The 21,241-nt window shown below is 41.3% G+C and overlaps 1 pseudogene; it reads left to right on the forward strand.

The window, feature by feature from the left end:
- The first annotated feature begins 2,550 nt into the window (after positions 1–2,550).
- LOC127191104 (60S ribosomal protein L28-like) overlaps positions 2,551–21,241 on the forward strand; it is a 31,875-nt pseudogene continuing 13,184 nt past the window's right edge.

Below are 21,241 nucleotides of genomic sequence, written 5' to 3' on the forward strand. Positions count from 1 at the left end.
GCCAGGTAGCCACCATCTTGAATCTCGCTAATATTCTCATGACAGCATTTCTAACGCTGTCATTCTCTTCTTTTTCTTTTAACAAATGTGAATTTTTGCTTTTTTTTTTTTTTTTTTCTTGCTACATACTCCAGGGGACCCTATTAGCAATTCTCTCTTTTTTTCTGTTTAACGTTTTGAAAATGGGGCCAGAAAACAAACTCACTCTCCCGCCCAGTCCTGGAGCAACACAGCAACCTCTCTTTTCTCACGTAGACTACCCTTTCTCAAACTAGAGCAAGAGACAGAACCAGGATCAAGGAAAGAGAACCCACAGGATTAAACACAGGGTTAAATGTGTAGGGTAAAACTTCGCAGAGGAAGAATTATTCATGTGTTCAAGTAACTACAAATAGCAGCAAATGCAAACATCCTATGAATTTCTAGGATCAAGTCAGCAGGGTGCAGGGAAAAATTCGCACACACCCCCTCCCAGACTCCCAGGGTGCCCTGAAAGAATACATCAGAGGACATTTGTAAAGACTAGAGCTACAGGAAGGCAGGAGAGACCTTCTGTGTAGTTAGTCCCTCCTTCACCAGCTCCTTACCCCTCTCACCCCTGTGAAAAAGAAGCCTGGGAGAACAATTTGCTACAATCCTCACTAACTTTGCTGCTTCGGAGGATTTAGAAAGATATCAGAAACTCAGGCAAAAACTCAAACACTGAATCCCTCTCCCCTCCTTGAAAGTTTATGTTAAAATGACAAGGACTCACCAAGTAGGAATTCAGGTCCTCTTACGGTGGGAACTCCTGGGCAGCGCCTCAACCATACAGTAGATACAGCAAGCACTGCTGTCCTGCAAAAACATCCTCCTGTGGAGTAATTCTATTCTAGTTCCTGTCTTCCTTATTCCCCTTCAAGGTCTAGGGCCACTGCAGGGACTTACAGACAAGGGTCAGAATCTGTAAGAGTCTATCCTCCCACCCTGCCCTCTGCTCCTTCTAAGACACACGTGCTCTTCCCTCTTTTATTTACACACACACACACACACACACACACACACACACACACACACACGTACCCTCAAGCCTATAGGAATTCCTGGATGCTCTAAACAAGTCACTGTGACTCTGAGGGGTTTTACTACTTGGGGCTCTCAGCAGATGAAGCTTATCCTGGTGGTCTCTCACTCGTCACCCTCAAAAATCATAAGCACCAAATCCTCCAGTCCTTCTGAATTTCAATTTGTGGTTTTAACCTTTAATAGCCTTTTCAGGTAAAATAACAAAGACCAATTTACTGACTTTGTAGCTACACTGTGCTTGAAAAGGACCTTACTTAAAAGAAAGGCCAAAAGGAAGAAAAAGATGAAGAGAAGTGTTATACGGCATATGCTCATCAGGCGATGTACACGCTGATGAACTAAAATAAAAAGCTAGAGAGGAACAGGGAAAGCCAGCTTGCCCCATCCTTTCATGGCACTGTAGCTCAAAGACTGGAACCTGCTTGTTAACCATTGTTAACTAGTATTTTTAGTCCCAGTTGCTTTTAGCCTCTGTATAGTTCCTTTTTTAAACACATTTTCTATACGTTAATAAAAGATCCTGAAGGAAAGATATGTGTCTTCTCCATCTTTTTGGGTAATTATAAAGGCGTGGCCCTTTTTGCTTTCTCTGGGTCCTCTCTCTTCAGCAGTTACCAGCTCATGTTTACCCACAGGTTTCCTCTGCATCACCCTTTTGAGTGAGCTGTACTTGTTCCTAGTGTCCCTGCTCCCTTTTCTATGTCCCAGGTCCACTCCACTCCTGCCTTACCATCTCGCACTGCACCGCCCCATCTTTCCTCTCTATTGTGCCTCCTCCTTTTTTTTTTTTCCACCCCTCTCCCTTTCTCACCTGCTCTCTCCATCTTCTCAGAATTCTTAATCCCACCCTTTGTTTTAGAAAAAAGTCACTGGCGAATGGCAGGCTCTGGTTTTATTTATGGTTCGGTGTTCTGGATCAGCCACCATGACAGTGGTCCAGCCTGCCTCCCTGCCACCTTCCTGCTTCTTTGCTCCATCAGCCCTGGATTACCGAGTGGCAACCGCATCTCCAAATCTTTGGCGCCACCTATTGGTACTGGATGAGACTCCTGTGCCAGGCCCTGGCCAGGCCTTATCGCCCCAGGTAGGAACTAGTTCAGCCACCTTAGCACCAGCCAGTCTCATGGTGGCTCTCATGCCAAGTGTTCCTCAACTTGATGGCCATGAAGGTCTTCTCCCTTTATTTTTCTGTTACTGTACCATATAAGACCAACTCTAACCTCTGGTTTATACTAGGCAAGACCTTAGCCTGGGGACTAGCCCCAAATAGAGAATAACAAGAGAGATGTTCATCCTATCCAGTTCCACAAAGTCAGAAAGTCTCAAGGTAACTGACCAGCAGATTGCGCTAAAGGAAGTAAACCAAAAGAACTCTGCCCCCTTGAGAGAAAAGATTTTTAGAAGCCAGGCTACAGGAGGGCAAAATGGCCAGGTCCCAAGGTAATACAAGTCATCAAAGGGGGTGGGGAGGGGACATCAAGGGGCATGAGGCAGCATGCAGAGGATAAGCCAGGAGAGGCTCAGTGCGAATATCAGCTAACTCCCTGGGACCACGTGAGAACGCGTAAGGCCATAGCACAGGCCAAGCATTGTAAAATCCCCACACCGAGGAAGAGCTAACTTTCCCCATGTCCCTTGTTAAAGTGGAGAGATAGTGAGTACTCGAAAGTAGAGATTAAATTACATTCCAGAAGATAAGCCATGAAAAAAGGGTTCATTACTTCCATTTTTCCCCCTGGTGTCACAGGCTTCTTCTCGTCTCTGGGCCATCCTCTGAGCCCGCTGCAGGAGCCCTGTGTGAACAGACGTGGGGTAGGGGCACTTTCTTAGCCCTTTCCCTGTGGACCACTTCGGCAACACTACTCATCCTTCCTCCAGTCCAAATCCTGGAATGCCATTCACTGAAGGCCTTTAAAAACAGCCGTGTTTCCCGGCTCTGCTTTGAATACACCACCTGGACACCCCAGCCTCAGATTTTTATACCAAAGGAATGGTTACTACAACACTGAGATGAAAGTCTGCCATCTGAACCTCATCTCTCTTGCTGTCTGGAAACAGAAGTAGGCTCTAAAGGGATCTAGCGGAACTTAAAGGAACTCCAGTAATTAGTATTTATTCTGAGAGGGCTGAATGCTAGCATTATGTTCTAACTTAAATGGGTATAATTCACCCATTGCTTAAGACCTCTGGGTACATTTACAACCATCTGAACACAGATTTAATTATTGCTGTGTTGTGGGAACTACAAACGGCCACGGGTAAAATTAAAAGTGGATTATTAAGCAAGAGAAATGTTCACAGCATTAGTAATCAGTGCAATTACCCCATAACATCTTCTCTACCATAATGCCCTGAGTGGCCCTGGGGACCTGTGCTTCAGCAGTGGTCCTTCTGCCAGTCAGCAATAAGACATCATCACAACATGAGAGGCCTCCAGGCCTATGTCTCTCCTTTCCTGTAATATGTAGAATGTGTCCTGTTGCCTAGGTTTGCGAGGAATTATAAAATGAATATGCATTGCACTCTTTAACATATAAATTAATGTGTCTCTTGGTCTTTTTCACTCATCATCCACATTCAATGAATACCTATTACACAGCAAACCCAATGCTAACCTTAAATAGATGGAGACCATGGGCTACAGAGGCACACATGTATACATGCACAAGCACACACATGTAATTAAAAACAAATCATGTCTTAAACAAGAGACTTCCTGGTGACTTTAAGAGGCCTCCCATCCACCATCCTTCCCTTCTTGAAGACTCTCTCTCTCCTTCTTCTTCTTCTTTTTCTTCTTCTTCTTCTTCTTTTCTCTCTCTCTCTCTCTCTCTCTCTCTCTCTCTCTCTCTCTCTCTCTCTCTCTCTCTGTGTCTGTCTCTCTATCTCTCTGTCTCTTCCTCTCTTTCTCTCTCCCTCTTTTTCCAGTGAAGAGATATTCTTTCATTTATCCCCTTACCATATACCAATTAAGTCCATATTAGGTGTTGAGACTTTGGTACCAGTGTGTTAGAGTTCTCCTAAGAAACCAAACTAACAAGTGATAGATTGTGGTGATGATGATAGAAGACAGGAAGACAGACAGACCTGAACAGACAAGAACTGGTCTACATGACCATGGAAGTCAAGAAGTCTCATGATCTGCTGTTTACAGGCTGGAATCCCAGGAAAGCCAGTGGTGTCGTTCAGTTCAAGCCTAACGACCAAAGAACCAAGAACGCCAATGACAATCCCAGCATAAGGTCAGGGAAACACCAAGGTCTCAGCTCAGCAGACAAACAGGAAGAAACATGAAGTAAAGTCCTTCTCTTGCAGCTTTTCTGTCCCATCCCTATCCTCAGCTGATGAGATGGTACCCACAGCGAGAACACAGTCTATCTACCCAACCTGCCAACCCATGTCTGTGCTCTGCAGTTGCACCCTCATAGATGCACGTGTGGAAATAAGGTTTAGCCTGCATGGTGTGGCCAAGCTATCAGGCATCACACTGTTATCAGGTAGCAAACCACACAGGAATGGCTCCCTCGGCATAGATGTCCCTCTGATGGGGACATCATAGTACAGTCTAAAGTTTTCGCAGACTGGTTTACAGGTTGAACATTTGCTCTCTTTTTGCCTTTTCTGCTAATTTTTACTGAGAGCCCCGCTTTCTGATCCAGATCTCCCATACATACATAAGTCCTCTCACTCAAAGCTTGTCAAATAAAATAGAGCAAAGGCTCCAAACTTATGTTTATGTGTTCACGAGGAACTGGAAAGAGACACACAGTGAAAGAAGTTAACTAATTAGGATAAGCGTTGTCATTTCAATATTGAAATTTCTTTTTTAAAAACTCAGACACATTTCAAACATTTCAAACACTAAGAAAAGTGGCAATTAAGGAAGTCCTTGTCTCTGCAAGCCAACAGAACCTTCTCGAAGGACTGATTATTCCCACATCCTCCTGAGGGAAAAGAGGGAGCCTGAAAGGCGATGGCACTTTGTTAATGTTGATGGCTTTTAAAGCTTTAAATTAAAAAAAAAAAACTGCTGTCATCAGAGATTACTGCTGAGGGTCCCTCCATAGCTGTGTGAAGTCTTTGGGTCTGCTCTTTATGACGATCAGCTCTGTGGGGGCTTCTGGGAAACAATGGAAATTACCAGAAAGGTAGTAGCAATTATGAAAATTGAATTTGCTAGCTGTACAGGAAATGCTATGATTAAAACAACAACAACAGAACTTGGGGACAATGTGGGCAGGACATATAGATTCAGGCAGTTCCTTGCTTGATCTGGGACTCACACATGCACAACACAGTTTATGACTTAAAACTCATAGAGTAGCTACCCTGAAACTCTTGGCAACAACAGCAATCCAGGTTTTTAAAGGCAACTGGGTGGGCCTATTGCCAGGAGGAACTGTTAAGGAAGTCCACAGAGAGCTACTTCGGCCTTCCTAGCCCATTCCCAGACCCCATTACAAATCACTTAAAATCTGGAATGTTTGAGTAGATATATTTGCAACTCATACCTCTCCCCTCCAAAAAAAAAAAAAAAACAAGATTCAAATAATAACTGTTTAAAATGCCCATACTTATCAGAGAATTGGTATTCAATAGAACAGTGCTATTGACACATGGATCATACATATACATATACATATATACCCACAGATATATATACATCCACACACGTGCACATATATACATACATGCATACATTACATATATACACATATACATATTTATATGCATATATGTTCATGTGTGTGTGTGTGTGTGTGTGTGTGTGTGAATGGATGGCATGAGGAACTGTCCTGTACATTGTGAGACGTTTAGCAGCATCCCAGGCATCTACTCAGCAAGCTCCAACAGGACCATCACCATCCCACTAAGTAGTAACAACAAAATCTGCCATGGCCAAATGTCCCCAGATCACCCTCTACTGGGAGACACTGATAAGAGGAAAATTTACCAAGGAAAGAAAATAACTTCACTCCGGACTCTGTGGACGTAACATGTTAGGAAACATCAGCCAGGCTATTTCACCATAGAACCCAAAGGGCAATCCCCAATGGAACGTTGCTAGCTTTCTATCAAATTTGTTTTATATAGCTTATAAATGTTTGAAAAGTATATAGCTGTGTTTTGTTTGGTTTGGTTTACTCCCTTTTGGGGGGGATTACTCTGGGTATTTTTATGCTTCAAGCTTAGATTCCAGGGCTGGGAACAGGATCTAGAAGGGAGTGCCTACAGAGGGAGTTTGACTTGGGCTCCTTCTAGTTACCGTGGTTTTCCTGACATCAACTGGTTTTCAAGCCCAGAGTAGCTTGTAAATTAGACCTTTGGCTCCGTTGCTTTACCTGATGGACAACAATAAATGGCAGAGATTGTTTAAGGTTCTCAAACAACTCACAGTCTCCAATGTGCAGTTTCTTTAAAAGAAGAAAATGAGTGGTAAGTTCAGCGCTAAAGTTACAAGGGAAGATTGCCTGTCTCTCTTAAAATCTCAAAAGTTTTATCTAAGAATGGGACCTATGTTTCTGCTCAGCTTAGCCAGGAAAGCCAGTGCATCCCCTGCCTCTGATGCCCAAGACAGTCTGTATCCCAGCAGCAGGCCCTGAAGAGGGATCCATATCTCCCTTGGAGATGGATCAGAGAGGGGGTAATAAAGTCATTGCCCATGCAGAAAACCCACTGCCCCTTAAACCCACTGCCCCTGAGCCTCAGGCAGAAAACCCATTGTCCCTGAGCCCCGGGCAGAAAACCCACTGCCCCTAAGCCTCGGGTAGAAAATCCACTGCCCCTTAGCCTTGGGCAGAGACTCTTCCCCACACTGATCCCTTTTCCCAACTCAGCCTCTCAGCAACTACTGTAGGGCCTGGAATAGGGGCACCATTTTCATTTGCAGATTTTTCAGAAATTTAAGATATTTTCTTTCGCATTGACCCAGCTATTCCTTCAGGGTTACTTGGGTCCAGTGATATGTTTTGGAAAATAGTTGTTACCATAGCAACTCTCATAGTTTTTCTTTCTTTCTTTCTTTCTTTCTTTCTTTCTTTCTTTCTTTCTTTCTTTCTTTCCTCCTCCATATCTATCTATGTATCTATCTAATCTGTTTTCATACAAGGTACTACAAGGCTTAGCCTAGCCTTGACCCTACAATGTATACAAGGCTGGCTTTGAACTGCCGATCCTCCTGCCTCTACCACAGCTGGGATTACAGGTTTGCTCTATGACGTCAGCTCTTCATGATATTGAGCTAGCTGTAAAGGTTTTATGTGATTGGGAGACAACTGATATGCTAGTGGAACTGAAGGCAATAGCCATAATTTCTCTTAATTACTCAGACAGGGGCCCCAAGAGAATCTGATGGTGTCTTTTTCTGCTGAAGTGTGTATAACCACAGAGCTAAAGGCATGGAAAATTGGGGGTCCACATCTTGGTGCTATGAGAGATAGGTATGCTGTCTTTCACCCTACTCTCTGTTACCATAGTATCTTGGTCCAGACGGACAGCTGCTGAAGGACAGCTCCTGTCAGGGTCTGGCAGAGGCTCGATCCCAGATTTCCAGAACGTTTTTTATTTTTTCTTTCCAGAGCAAGCCAGTCTGAAGAGGCAAGACCACAAGCTTGGCAAAAGAAATTATTTGTTTTATTTTTAAAGGGCTGCAGAGCATTGGGAAAGGGTTGGGAAGAAATCGTTGGGAAGAAAAGTTCTCTCGTGTGTGAACTCTATGAAGGCAACCCTTGGACTCTTCCACTTCTAATCTCAATATCTAGCCTAGAGCTCTGTGCCAATTGCAGAAAAGTCTACATAAACTGCGTTGAATCAATCGTTTCTTAGACTTCTAAAAGACACTTAACTTAAACTTTGCTAACAAATAGGGTAGATTCCTAAAGTATTCCGGAAATGCTTAGCTTGAGATTCCCTGAGCATCAGAGGAAAGAGCACTGGACTTAAGGTCAAAAAGTATCTGGCTAAACCCCTGCTGCTTCAGACTTGTATGTTTGGGGCAGGTCCTCCTGACCCTCTGAAATAGAGACAGTATCCTCCATGTAAAATGAATGAAGGCACCCATCCCACACTCTGCAGACTTTTAGCTAGGGCAAGCATTGTAATCTATAGGAAGCATTTTACAAAAGCCATTTATTATAACTGAGAACATGATGATTCAGTAGAAATTAAAAGATGTCATAGTCATCATGAATTGAGAAAATCAGCCTTAAATCACAAATACCCTCTCACTGTCACAGTGGTGCAATGGTCTGAAACTTCAGTAACATAGTTCGTCATACAAAGATGTGATTCTGCATTTACGAAAATTCACAGATAAGAAAGACCTGATAGGTCCAATATTAGAAAGCTATTAAAGTGCTTGCTTCTTTAGCACAACTGTGAGCTTCTAGGGAAGGGGTTCCGGCTGGCTTCTGAGGTGCTGTGGGTTTCTGGCATGCAGGGTGGAGCATCTAGAGTTATGTCTGTATTGCTCAAGTGACAGATAGTACCATCCTGCCTATCCCACGACCTAAGCTTAGAGTTTTAGTCCCTCTTCTTCATAAGTGTGACCAGAAATTTAAGAACCTTCAATTACAAAGTCATTCTTGGTCCCAGCCCCACTGTCTCAGCAGAGTCTTGCCCTCAGTTTTCACAGAAATCTCACATAGGAAAAACATGTGTTCCAACTCCCTCCCAACTCGCCCCCCCCACCTGAATGAACCCAAAACTTCCCACCTGTAGAAGCAAACACTGTCTGAGAACACTTGAACCTCACTCTCATCTCTACCTCACGGTGGGTGATCCAGGAGCTGGGCACTCACCTTTCGCCTTCTCTTTGCTCCAGTGGGCTAGGATCAGGAGACAATTATCACATACCCCAACCCTGAGTCCTCACTCTGTCTGGTGCTGCAAAGAAGTCCAAGGCTAGCAGCCACTGAAAATCAAGGTTTGCTTCTTGGTAATGGTTCACTTCTCATCTGTATCTTTGACCATCATCTATAAATACTTACCTGCTCTAAGTGCTAACATATATATGTGTATGTATACACACACACACACACACACACACACACACACACACGAGAGAGAGAGAAAGAGAGAGAGAGAACAGAACCTATCCAGGTGGCACGGATGCAGTTTGGGCTTACTGTGTCCATTGTTTTCACTCTGCTGGTCTCTCATGCACTGTAACAGACACACAGACGCATGGAGGCTCTCATAGAGGCTCTCTGCCTTCGTTCTCCCTATTGAGATATACATACTGAACGTGAGAGAGTGCTGCCTCACGGAGAACATGTGCCCAAGGAAAGCGCTGTCAAGGCAAGAAAGAAAATCATGTCCTCCAGGCGCAGCATCTTGTCTGAGCTAAACTCTCCTAGGCTGGAATGTTCATCCTCCGCCCCCTCCACTGTCCATGTAGTCATCCGCTCGCTCATCAGCAAAGACCCTGGAAACGCTCCCTGTCTATTGTACTGCATGGGAAAATAGGTAGAAAGCCAATCAAACAGGAACACTGATGCTGAGGACGGGTGCAGAGATGCATCTGAAACAGAGGATACTAGCTACTCAGAGAGAACCCTGCCAACCAGCTATGGATTTTGATCAATTTTTGAAAGGGTGGAGAGCCACAGTAGGGTCCTACACAGGAGAATGAGATGACCACGGTACAAATGCAAATATTTTCTTCTGATACATGAATGGTGGGGGATAAACAGATTCAGGAGGAAATGCTCCCGTGGTGCAGCTGTGAAATTAGATAGCATGGACTCATGGTTTTAGTACAGTTGCAAGATAGATTTTTCCCCCAGGGGATGTTTAGAAGATAAATGGGCATAAGTGAACAGACACTGACCACCTAGCCTAGGAGGAGGAATAAGGTGAGGAAGAATTCATTTTGATTATCAACTATAGACACCTTTAGTTACATAAGCAAGAGATAGTGTGGCAGTGCCTGGGAACACAGCTCAGAGGCAGAGTGCTTGCCTAGCTTGTGTAAGGGTCTGGGTTCAAGCCTCAACAACGCCAGAAAGAGGCCAAATGGCAGCGGCAAGTATGGGAATGAAACTGAAAGGAGAGGTCTGAGGCAGCTATGTGAAGGCATCACATGCAGGGCCAGCCTGTGACCTGTAACATCACAAAAGGGCCTTGTGCTTCACTAAGACCTGGGCTTGGTTCAATACCGTGCTAACAGTTTTGAATAAGGGACCTCACAGTCCTTTGCTTCTTACAGCTATAAATTTCCCTCTACACATAGATTTCGCTGCATCCCTTAAGTTCTGGCATGGTGTGCCTTCATTGTCATCAAATTAAAAGTATTTTCTCATTTCCTTTGTGCCTGTTTCTTTAAAGTGTCTGTACACGTCTAAATTTTCTACAGTTATTGACTTACACTGCAGACAGAGAATGTGTTTTATGACACAAATTATCTTTAAAGCCATTAAGATTGCTTGGGGCTGTTGTGTAGTCTAACCTGAAGACCACTGATGTGCACTTGAGGTTAGTGAGTAATTTTCTAATGTGAGGTGGACTGCTCTATAGAGGTCTGATAGAGACATGTCATGTTTGATGCTTGAGAGCTTTCTCTTCCCATTTTCATCCTCTTGCCATTGCTCTGTCCACTATTGAAAATAGGGCACTGAGTTCTACAGCTACTATTGTTGATGTTTTATTTCTCACTATAATTGCATTTGTGTTTATGGTTGTTCTACTTTTTTGATAGAATGACCTTTTGATCTCATAAAATATTTCTCTTTGTCTGAAATTTTATACAAAATATCAATTCTTATCGTAAAGCTGAATAGTGATACCAGCTGTCTTCATTATTATTTTCACAGTCTAGTTTTGATCATGTTTTAAATTTCAACCTGGTTTTTTTACAAACAGCAAAGTTGTATAACATTTCTTCACTTTGATTAGAGGGTTTTATCTCTTTATAATTAATGAAACTACTGGTAAGGTAGAAATCACCTATGAACATTTCTGTACATCTTTTCTTTACATTTCTGTTTGTTTTTGTTTTGGGGGGTTTTTGAGGTTTTTGTTTCTTTGTTTTTTGTTTTGTTTTTTTGAGACAGGGTCTTTCTACATAGCCTTGGCTGCCCTGGAACTCACTATGTAGACCAGGCTGGCCTTGAACTCACACCAATCCACCTGCTGTAGACCAGGCTGGCCTTGAACTCACACCAATTCACCTGCCTCTGCCTTTGCCTCCCAAGTTCTAGGACTGACGTAGTGGACCACCAAGTCTGGCTTCTTTTACATTGTTTTCATTACTGATTTCCTTTGTGACAATTATTTTCTTTTTATTTCTTTCTTTTTTGTTTCTCAGAAAAACATTTAATTTACTCTTCCTTTTTTTCCTCAGCAAATTTTTAATTCATTCCTTTTTTCCAACATGATATTTTTATTGATTCCTTGGGAATTTCACATCATACATCCCAATTACACTCACTTCCCATGTCTGCCCCCTGACCTTGTGATCTTCCCCACAACACAAAAAGGAAAAGAAAAGAAAGAAAATGTTCAATCTGTGTCATCTATATACTCTCTGAAGTGTGAAACTATCATGGCCTGTCCCTTCAGTAAAGCTGACTCCTCGGCCCCCCAACCTGCCAAAAGCCATCACCTATGAAGAACTACACTCCAATAATGAATGTATCATTTTCATTGGCTTGTTGTTTCTGTTATTGCATTTTGGGATATTTTCTTCCTGGCCACCCTGGGGATTAAAATTAGTGGCCGAGAACTCCAACATTAAGAAAAGATTGAGGAGAGAAAAAGAAAATGTGAAAGGGACAGGTAGGGAAGCGAGAAGAAATCCAGAGGAAGGTGATGGTCTGAAAACCAGGAAGAGACAGAACCAAGGCAGAGAAAGAGATAAGCTGTGTTGAACGCTGCTGAGAGAGGTGAGGCGAGGCGCTCACTCAGGGCTGTAGGAAGGACAGTTTGGGGTCTCTAATCCTAGCACTGAAGGAAAGGCAGGCAGATCTCAATGAGTTCAAGGCTAGCCAGTCTACACAGTGAGATCCTAGGCAGCTAGGCCTACATATGAGACCCTGATGTGGGGATCTAAGTAGAGTGGGTGAAACTCATAGTGCAATGTCTGTGAGGAGGGAGAGAAAATGGAGTCTATGTTCAAGAGAACTCAAAAAGAAGTCAAAATAAAAAAAGGAAAAGGTTTTTTTAAGGTCCTTGCCTCTTTTTTTAACCCAAGAATTCAGATCATATTATAACCATGTCTAGAACAGGATGGATTGGGAGGCTTGGGAGGCTATTTCCAGCAGTCTGGACCCTTCCGCCCTTGTCTAGAAAGTATCATGCAGGCCTCTGAAAATCTTTTGAGCACTCCATCTCACATAATCTAGCATTATAAGAAAATTTGGTGTATGAAGTGGGCTTACTACATATCTAGGTGGAGAACTGGGAGGCAAGGCAACTGGAGAATACACACCAAGTTGGGGAAATGATAATTCTTTGGTGTCTGCCTAAGGTACATTTATGTAAACTTTTACTTTAGATAATGTCATATTTATTCAGAGGCAATCAACAATAATTCAATCCCCTTCATATTTCTAATGAAAAGGAAAAAAAATGATTTATGCTTTCCCAAGTGGGATTTGAGACGACATAAATGATCCTTGGATTTCCAGAGGAAAGAATTTCCCGTGGCCCAGAACTGGGCAAATACACATGTGAAGACTTGGTACTTGCCTCCCCATGTCCACTTCCTTTTTCTGGATTATCCAGTTTTTCTATGGATACCACATCTTCCTTTGGGATTGCATTTTTCGCTCTTGGCACTATTGACAGTCTGAACAAGATGTTTCTCTGTGATGGTACAGAGGTTACTACACAATGTTATTGACAGCAGGATGGGCAGTACTGGGCACAGTAGGATGTTTCATATTATCTCTGGGTTCTACCAACTAGATGCCAGCAGCAATCCCCCCCTCCCCCTCAGTTAAAAACCAAGAAATCCCCTTGAGGAAAGACCATACCTCCTTTACAAACATGGCCTAGGGGCACAGTTGCCCAAGCCTACACCAATCTACAAAATTCCATTCTGGACCACAGTTACCAGTTCAGTGGTGACCACATATCCCAATTCGGTCCAAGAATATTACACCAAACACTTTTGGTTGGCCTCAAGATATGAAAGTCTAGTTACCTGTGAATTTTATGGTGTGTTGAGGAAACCCTTAGAACCAAAGGCGTACAAAGCTGGTACCATGACATGAGGCTAAACAGATAACCACGAAAGATGCTGAGCTCAGATTATTTTGTTAAATGGCTGCGTCAACTCTGACCTAGATTTTGAATGCATTCCCACCTTTTGTTGTTGTTGCTGTTGTTGTTACTGGTTGCTTGTTAAAGCCGGTTTCTGCGGCATTTTGTTATTTGGAACTTTTAAATGAAGAAGTTCAGATACATTATTTTAACGGAGTTAGGATAAAGAATGACTTCACAAATTAGGCAGCTCTCAGAGCCAGATGTGGTGCCGAGAACTTCGCTGCACACAGGCGGCATGACTTCTGGGCACAAACCAGAAGGGAGTATCAGAAACAGCTTGGTCCGGCAGCGGTCTGACTCTGCTGAGTTCTGACGCAGTCTGGTCAGTCAGCCACCTGTGCCTGACTAAATCTCCACTGCACAGATTGGCTAATGCTGAGGCTTCCTGCAGGAGAATCCTTCTGAAGAAAGCATTTGATTAGTTCATGTTCTAAATTAAGGTACAGTTTATTGAAAAAGGAATCAAAATTCTGAGGCATCTTCAGGCCAAATTTAGTTTAAAACACCAAAAGCATTTTAACCCATAAAATGTAGTATGTAGTATAGTAAGTAGGCCAATGACGTTTGGCCAGGAAAAATTTTAACACAGTCTTTAAGAGAGGAAGGAGGGAGGCCAAGGAAACATTAAAACATGGCTTCCCACCCACCCCCTCATTTTTTTCGTCTCACTACATTTATCCCTAAAGTTCTGTCTATCACATATTCAAATAGGATCTGTTAAGAGAGTGCCATTAAAAGGCTCGCATTACCCAGGCAGTGGGTACCTTTAATCCCAGCACTTAAGAGGCAAAGGCAAATAGATCTCTGTTTGTTCCAGGTCAGCCTGGTCAACAAAGCAAGTTCTAAACTTCACAAGCCTCAAAAAGAAGACCCTGTCTGAAAAAATAAAGTGTCCACATTACCAGGTCAACCAGAATGGTTCTGGGTCGTTCCACTGCAGAAAATTGAGCCAAAACAAAACAACAACAACAAACCACTTGGATTGCAGGGCCTTTTCTTACCACCATGTTGTGGATGCTGGGGAAATCACCTGCCTAAAGCAGCAGTTGTCAGGCCCCACAGATCCACATCTTCAGGAAGCCACAAACCATGTTTAGAACAATTTAAGATACTGTGTCACTGCTTTGACATTTGTAGCAACAGTGAGTCAAATAGCAGAACTCTCAGCATGCATCAAGGCAATGACAACAAACTTAAAATGATTGTGTTCTTTACTTGAAGAAAAAAATACAAATATTAGTTTTATTTAAATGACCTTGAGCCTGGCATGGTGGTGCATGCCTCTAATCCCAGCACTCTGGAGGCAGAGGCAGGCAGATCTCTGTGAGTTCACCTCTACATAGTGAGTTTCAGGACTGTGAAAGCTACATACTAGAGAGAACCTGTCTTGAACAGAAAATAAAAGGGAATCACCTTAATGAAGAAGTAAAATTATTGCACTGGAACCCAGAAGGCTTCTTTTACCCTTGGCATGAGCAAATGGGAAGACTGTTAGCGCACTTTACGGCCTGCCCAAGCAGAACAATCATCTCAGGGGGAAAATCCTGTGCCATTGTCTGAATAGCCAGCTGCGCTAGTTGTGTTTTCTGAAATAAACACCATTTTCACTTGAAGGGACGAATGACAGGCAAACTATGGTGTTTTAGATTGGGTATTGGGCAGACATTTCTTTGTAAAAAAAAAAAAAAAATGAGCCAACTGAGCCTGTCACTTCAAGGAGAATAATCAACAGTATTTGATTTTGTCGCCAGTGATAAAATTTGAGCTCTCTGGAGAAAATTAGAATGTTGAAAACCATATATCTGCCACAGTAAGCTTGGCAGCTTCCTAATACTTAAGAATTTTTCTGATGAGATCAGTGTGATGTTAAGAATGTGCCTTCTTGATACTGTATAATAAAATATGTCAAATTTGGAAGATCTGAGTAAGTCATTAAGGCATCTTCTACTGAGTTGCTTGTCGCTTGCTGTTGACGTAAGTTATTTTTGTACATCTGCATAGAAGCGCTTACCAGTCCTGTGCATTGCAGAGGTTCACAGTGTGGTTTGTGTTTGCCTTTCTTCCTTATGGTGTCTTTAGTAAAAACAATTTCTTCGTTTCAGGGTAGTCAAGTAGTAATTGTTTGTTGGTCCTGCTTTAAACATGAAGCATGAATCTACTCTCCTTCTGCAGCTTTGTGGCTTTGCCTGTCACATTTTTGGATTTTTAATCTACCTGGGGTTTTGTTTTGTTTTGTTGTTTCTGTGGTTTTGTGTTTTTGTTTTTGAGAATACTTACATATCACTTCTATTTGCCTGTTTTAACCTACAGAAGCATACAATTCCATATAGTGCAACATAAAATATAAAGCATAGCTTCATTATTCCTTCTCATATGTTGAGGACAATATTCTCTTATGAGTTATTTGGAAAGCCATCAGTGTCACCTTCCTCATGTGGCCCTTCTGCCAACCTTGGTCTCAGGAACACACCTTGTAACTATTGTGGCTTTAAGAAAACTACTAATTGCTACATGACAGAACCTCTCACCTTATTCTTTTCTTCATATAAGTTTGACTGTTTATGACTGTGTATTTCCAAATTAGTTATCTAATCTACCAACTATCTGTAAAAATTTGTAATGGAATTGTATAGAATCTATACACTAACTCAAGAATTACAGGTCTCCTTACCATGTTGGATCCAGCCATCAATAAACGTCTCTCAGCTTATTCTATCTTCTTTAATGTCTCCCAGTGCAGGGTTATAGTTTTCTTCTAAGGGATTTTACACATCTTTTATTAGATTAACTGCTGGGTACTTTTTGGGATTGAGATTTGATTTTACACTACTTACAAGCTAATAAGTTTTGGTGTTTCTGCTCTACGATGCTGGCAGGAGACACAAGGCTCCTGCAGAGATGACAGCACTGTTACTCGTGCATAGCAGCTGCCTGCACATTGGCTCTCCTCAGCCCGGTTGGCCTGGTGGGTGCTACACACAGAGTGGGTTTACTTTCCAGCCCAGGAACAACAATCTTGGGAAACCCACCATTCCACCGCAAGCGAAGCCTTTCCCAGAGGAAGGCATGTCATCTAAGGTTTCATGGCAAAAAATGCAGCCCTAAGACATGGCCCATGCGAAGACTTCTCAAGGCCTTGAATTTTTGATCCTTCCCCTGGATGACAGACTTATTATTTCCCACAGCCTTATGGATTCCTCCCTTTTACATAGTGCTTCATAATATTGTAAATTATTTAAAAAGTACTTCACATAATCTAGTGTGCAATTTTTTATTTCCTAACTTGCTGGCATACAGAAATATAGTAGAACCTTTTATATTAATTTTCTATTTAGCAATGTTACTAAGCTCATTGATTTATCAATTTATGCTGAAAGTCTATAGAGCTTTCTATATTATTTATATTTTGGAATAATGTAGTGTTAGGTTTTGGTTAACCTTATCTATATGTCACATACACACATATATAATCAATAATATATGTATGTATATATATGTGTGTGTATATGTATATATATATATATAAAGTCAAACACAAACATAAATATATACACATATTTCATTGGCTGAGTCTTTTAGGCTTTAGGGTAAAGTTAAAAACTTGCTACGCTATTTCATTTTTCACTAGTTGGGATCAGCATATACAGAAATGGTTTGATTATGACATGTCAATAAGTATGCATCATTCTACTTTATGTATACTGACCTTTCCCATTGTTTCTTCTTATCTCACTGTTTTGTTATTGTTTTTCTTTTTCTTTCTTTCTTTCTTTTTTTTTTTTTTGTTTTTGTTTTTTTGTTTTTAGTTTTAGTTTTGGTTTTTTGAGACAGAGTTTTTCTGTGTACCTTTCGCTGTCCTGGACTCACTTTGTAGACCAGGCTGGCCTCGAACTCACAGCGATCCACTTACTTGCCTCTGCCTCCCAAGTGCTGGGATTACTGGTGTGTAGCACAGTACCTGACTCTTATCCCATCATTGACTTCAGAGAAAAAGTTTTTGAAGTTAGACTCTTGTGAGTGATATTTTTTCTGCCTCTTTCCTTGTTGAAGATTTTCTTTATTTTATTTTAAAAGTTCCTTTTTACTAGTAGATTGCTAAAAGTTCAAGTAAGTGGTAATATTTTTCTGCTTCCATTGAGATTACTACATAATTTCCCTCCATGCATCTAGCAAAGCAAAAATACAATACATTCTCTACATTAAAGTATTGTATTCTTGAGACGAAATCGCAATGGCGTGCTGGCATTTTATATGATTAGCCTTTCTTTTTAATTATGTAAAAAGTTTAGCTACACAATCCTCACACATTTTGGGTTGTAGTATTTTTATTACAATTCATCTAAGTGTTTTCTACTTTCTACAAGGACCTGGATTAGGCAGAAGCACTTTCTGATTCTAACTAGATGACAAATGCTTTGGTTATCACCTTTATTATTGATTTCTGTCTTATCTGATGAGCACTCAAAAGAGTCACTCTATATTTTTTAAGATTTTGTTAATCAGGCATGGTGGCACAGGCCTTTAATCCCAGTGCTCCAGAAGGGGAGTCAGATGGGTCTCTGTGAGTCGAGGCCTGTGCAATGAGACCCTATCTTAAAAAAAAAAAAAAAAAAAGACTGTCCTCAACAATTTTCTTAAGGCCTGCTTTTACAGCTTATACCATAACTGCTATTGGTGAATGTTCTATTTTTTTAAACTGCATACACTATTCTGGTCAAGATGATATATATCTATAAATTTAAATGTTTCCATCATGTTGTTCAAAAACCCTATATTCCATTGCTGATATTATCAGCTTGTAAGTAAATTATGGCAATAGCTATTAAATGACCAACTTAACTTATAGTTATGTCTATTTCCCCTTGAAATTCCATTTTCTTGACTATTTAGAAATCTCTTACTAAGGTATGCATAATTCTATTCTCTCTCTCCCTCCCCACCACCCAAAACTGTTTGTTTTTATGAAGTGAAGCCCTTTATCTCCAGTCAGAATTTCAGCTTTTCTATTCTATTTTTAAAAATGAATGCACCAGTTTCCTTTTGATTAGATTTTGCCTGATATTTCATTTTTTGGTTGTTTTTTTTTTTCACCTTTGCAATACTATTATATTTTAGATGTTTCTTTTGTAGCTAAAATATATTTGGGGTTTTGTACTTTTTCCAAATGGACTATCTTTTTTTTTTTTTTTTTTTTTATCTGTATCATTTGTAACATTCCTTCCTTTTGGAAAATGTATTAGTATATTTTATTTTGAAAGCTTTAGGTTTAGAGAAAAGTTGCAAATGTGGTAAAGCCTCCACATGTCTCACACCCAGTTTCCCTTATTAATGTCTTACATGAACTTACTATGTTTACTGTAATTATTGATGCCATGTGGATGCTTTCTTGTTATTTATTAATGTCATGTTGGCTTAGTTTTTACCTGATTTCCATTTTCTACAAAAAGATACTAACTGGAATATCACATTACATTTAATAATAGTGTCCACCTCTTTCAACAACAGCAACAAATCCTGTCAGTGCACACTCATGTGCAAGTTTGTATGTGTGTGAGAGTGTGTGTGTCTGTCTGTGTATTTGTCTGTGTGTCTGTATCTGTCTATCTGTGTGTGTCTCAGGGTGTATATGTGTGTATGTGTGTGTGTGTGTCTGTCTGTCTGTATGTATATGTGTGTGTGTGTATGTGTGTGCCTCTGTGTCTATGTGTCTGTCTGTGTGTGTCTGTCTGTATCTGTCTATGGGTGTGTATCAGTGTGTGTGTGTGTGTGTGTGTGTGTGTGTGTGTGTGTGTGTGTGTGTGTGTAGGAGGAGGAGGCCAAAGGACAACTTTGGGTGTTGTTTCTTAGGAACCGAGTCACCTTGGTTTTTTTGTTTTTTGTTTGTTTGTTTCTTTCTTTCTTTCTTTTTGAGACAAGGTTCTCTCACTTTCCTGGAACTCCCAAAGTATACTAGACTGTCTGGCCAGTGAGCTCCAAGGATCTGCCCCATACCCTCCTTGACACTGGCACTGCATCTGGCTTTTGTCTAGCTTTTAACATACATTCAGGATGACTTGAACTCAGGTCTTTACATTTCAGAGCAGTGCTTTAACGACTGAACCAACTCCCCACCGAGTCATAATGTCTTCTCTGGTTCCTGTTGGCTGTAGTAATTTTTTAGTTTTCTTTGTTTTTGATTGTCTTTACAATTTTCAGGATTAAGAGTCATGTACTTTTTAAGGTATCTCAGAGTCAGGATTTACCTGCTGCTTTTCTCATAATTAAAATCAGATCGCTTGTTTGGAAACAGAAAACCACAGAAGCAAAATGTTCTTTTTCATTCATTGATGTTGACCTTACTCAGTTGGCTGAAATGTGTTCTTCAGGTTTTCCCAATACTCTTTTCCCCCCACCCCGATACCCACACCACATTTTTTGAAAGGAAGCCATTGTGTGCAGACTGCATTTAGGCAATAAAGATTTATGGCTCACCTCCCTGAAGGAAAAATGCTATATAAATTATTTGAAATGTTTCTGCATGAGAAAATTGCCTTTATCTCTCATCTATTTATTCATTCAATAATTTATTTATATGTTTACAAGCTTGTGGGCATTTATTTTGTACTTTGGGTTATCAACCAATATTACTTTTAACTTTCTTACTCAAATTGCTCTATCTTTGGGTGTTGGGAGTTCTCCCTCATCTCTGCACCAGTTTGATCTGCTTATGTGGCTGAGGAGCTTTCATTTGTGTGTCTTTGCTGTTTGAGCACTTGCCACCTGTTTAGCACGTTCTGAGCACTTTCTGGACCTAGGAGGTATTCCACACTCATCTTACATATTTCCTACCCTAGCCTCAGAACCAGCCATTTGTCCAAATTGTTTGATGGCTACTCTAGGATAATAGTACTAACAAGCTAAGATTTTTCCATTGTTAGTGGGGTGTCTCTTCTTGGTACTTTCAGCTAACAAAGAAATACATGTATGTTTTAGTAACACATTAGTAATCACTTTAAGAGTTCTTTTAAGTTATATAATGTGTATCTCTCTCCCTCTCATTGTGTGTGTGTGTATGTGTGTGTAGAGGGACATATGTGCTAGCATTAAGAATGAGATGCCATGCAACAAATACATTATAGACAGGTTTATCTGGGGGAAGGGGAGAGGAGTTAGGACCAGAGTGGACCATGAGTGTAGGAGACAGTAGGAGAGAGAAAGAGAAAGGGAAAGGGGGCACTCCTTGGAGAGAGTGCAAGAGAGAGAGGTAAGAGAGTAGGTGGCGGGGTTTGTCCTTTTATATCTGGTGTCTTTGGCACACACCTGGTGGCCGGTGGCAAATGATGATGTCAGAGGTTGCTAAGCAACATAGAGGCAGGTCAGATTGGCTAGCAGGCTAGCAGATTAGCTTGTGAACTAACCTATGTACATGAGTTCAGGTGCCCACAGAGACCAGAGGCCTTGGGTGCCCAAAAGCTGGCGTTGTAGTTAAGTTGTGAACCACTTAACACTGGTGCTTGGAACTGAACTCATGTCCTGTGGAAGAGTAGCGCATGTTCTTATGTGGTGAGCCATCTCCCAGCCGTAATACTTGTATCATTTTTACATTTTTATCTAGTTTCAGCCAGATGTCTATTTCTACTAATGCTTCTAACTCCAATCTATTCCTAATGAATCACCTCATTCTCCTTGCCTTGCTTAAGTGTAATTCCCAACTCCAGTACTGAGAACCTTATCTCTACCACCTACCATGCACTCAGTCTGCTCTAGAGTATGCGCACAGTGCATTACTACTTTGTACCTGCATGGTAGCATTTTTAACTAGTATATATTGCCTGTGTTCGATTACATTTGCCTGGACAGCCATTATCACTTCCAAAGCAACTAGGCCTGCCTCTGCACCTTTTTGACCACACACTGAAGTGAAGCCTCT

The sequence above is a fragment of the Acomys russatus genome, chromosome 6 (genome assembly GCF_903995435.1).
Source record: "Acomys russatus chromosome 6, mAcoRus1.1, whole genome shotgun sequence".
NCBI classification, from domain to species: Eukaryota; Metazoa; Chordata; class Mammalia; order Rodentia; family Muridae; genus Acomys; species Acomys russatus.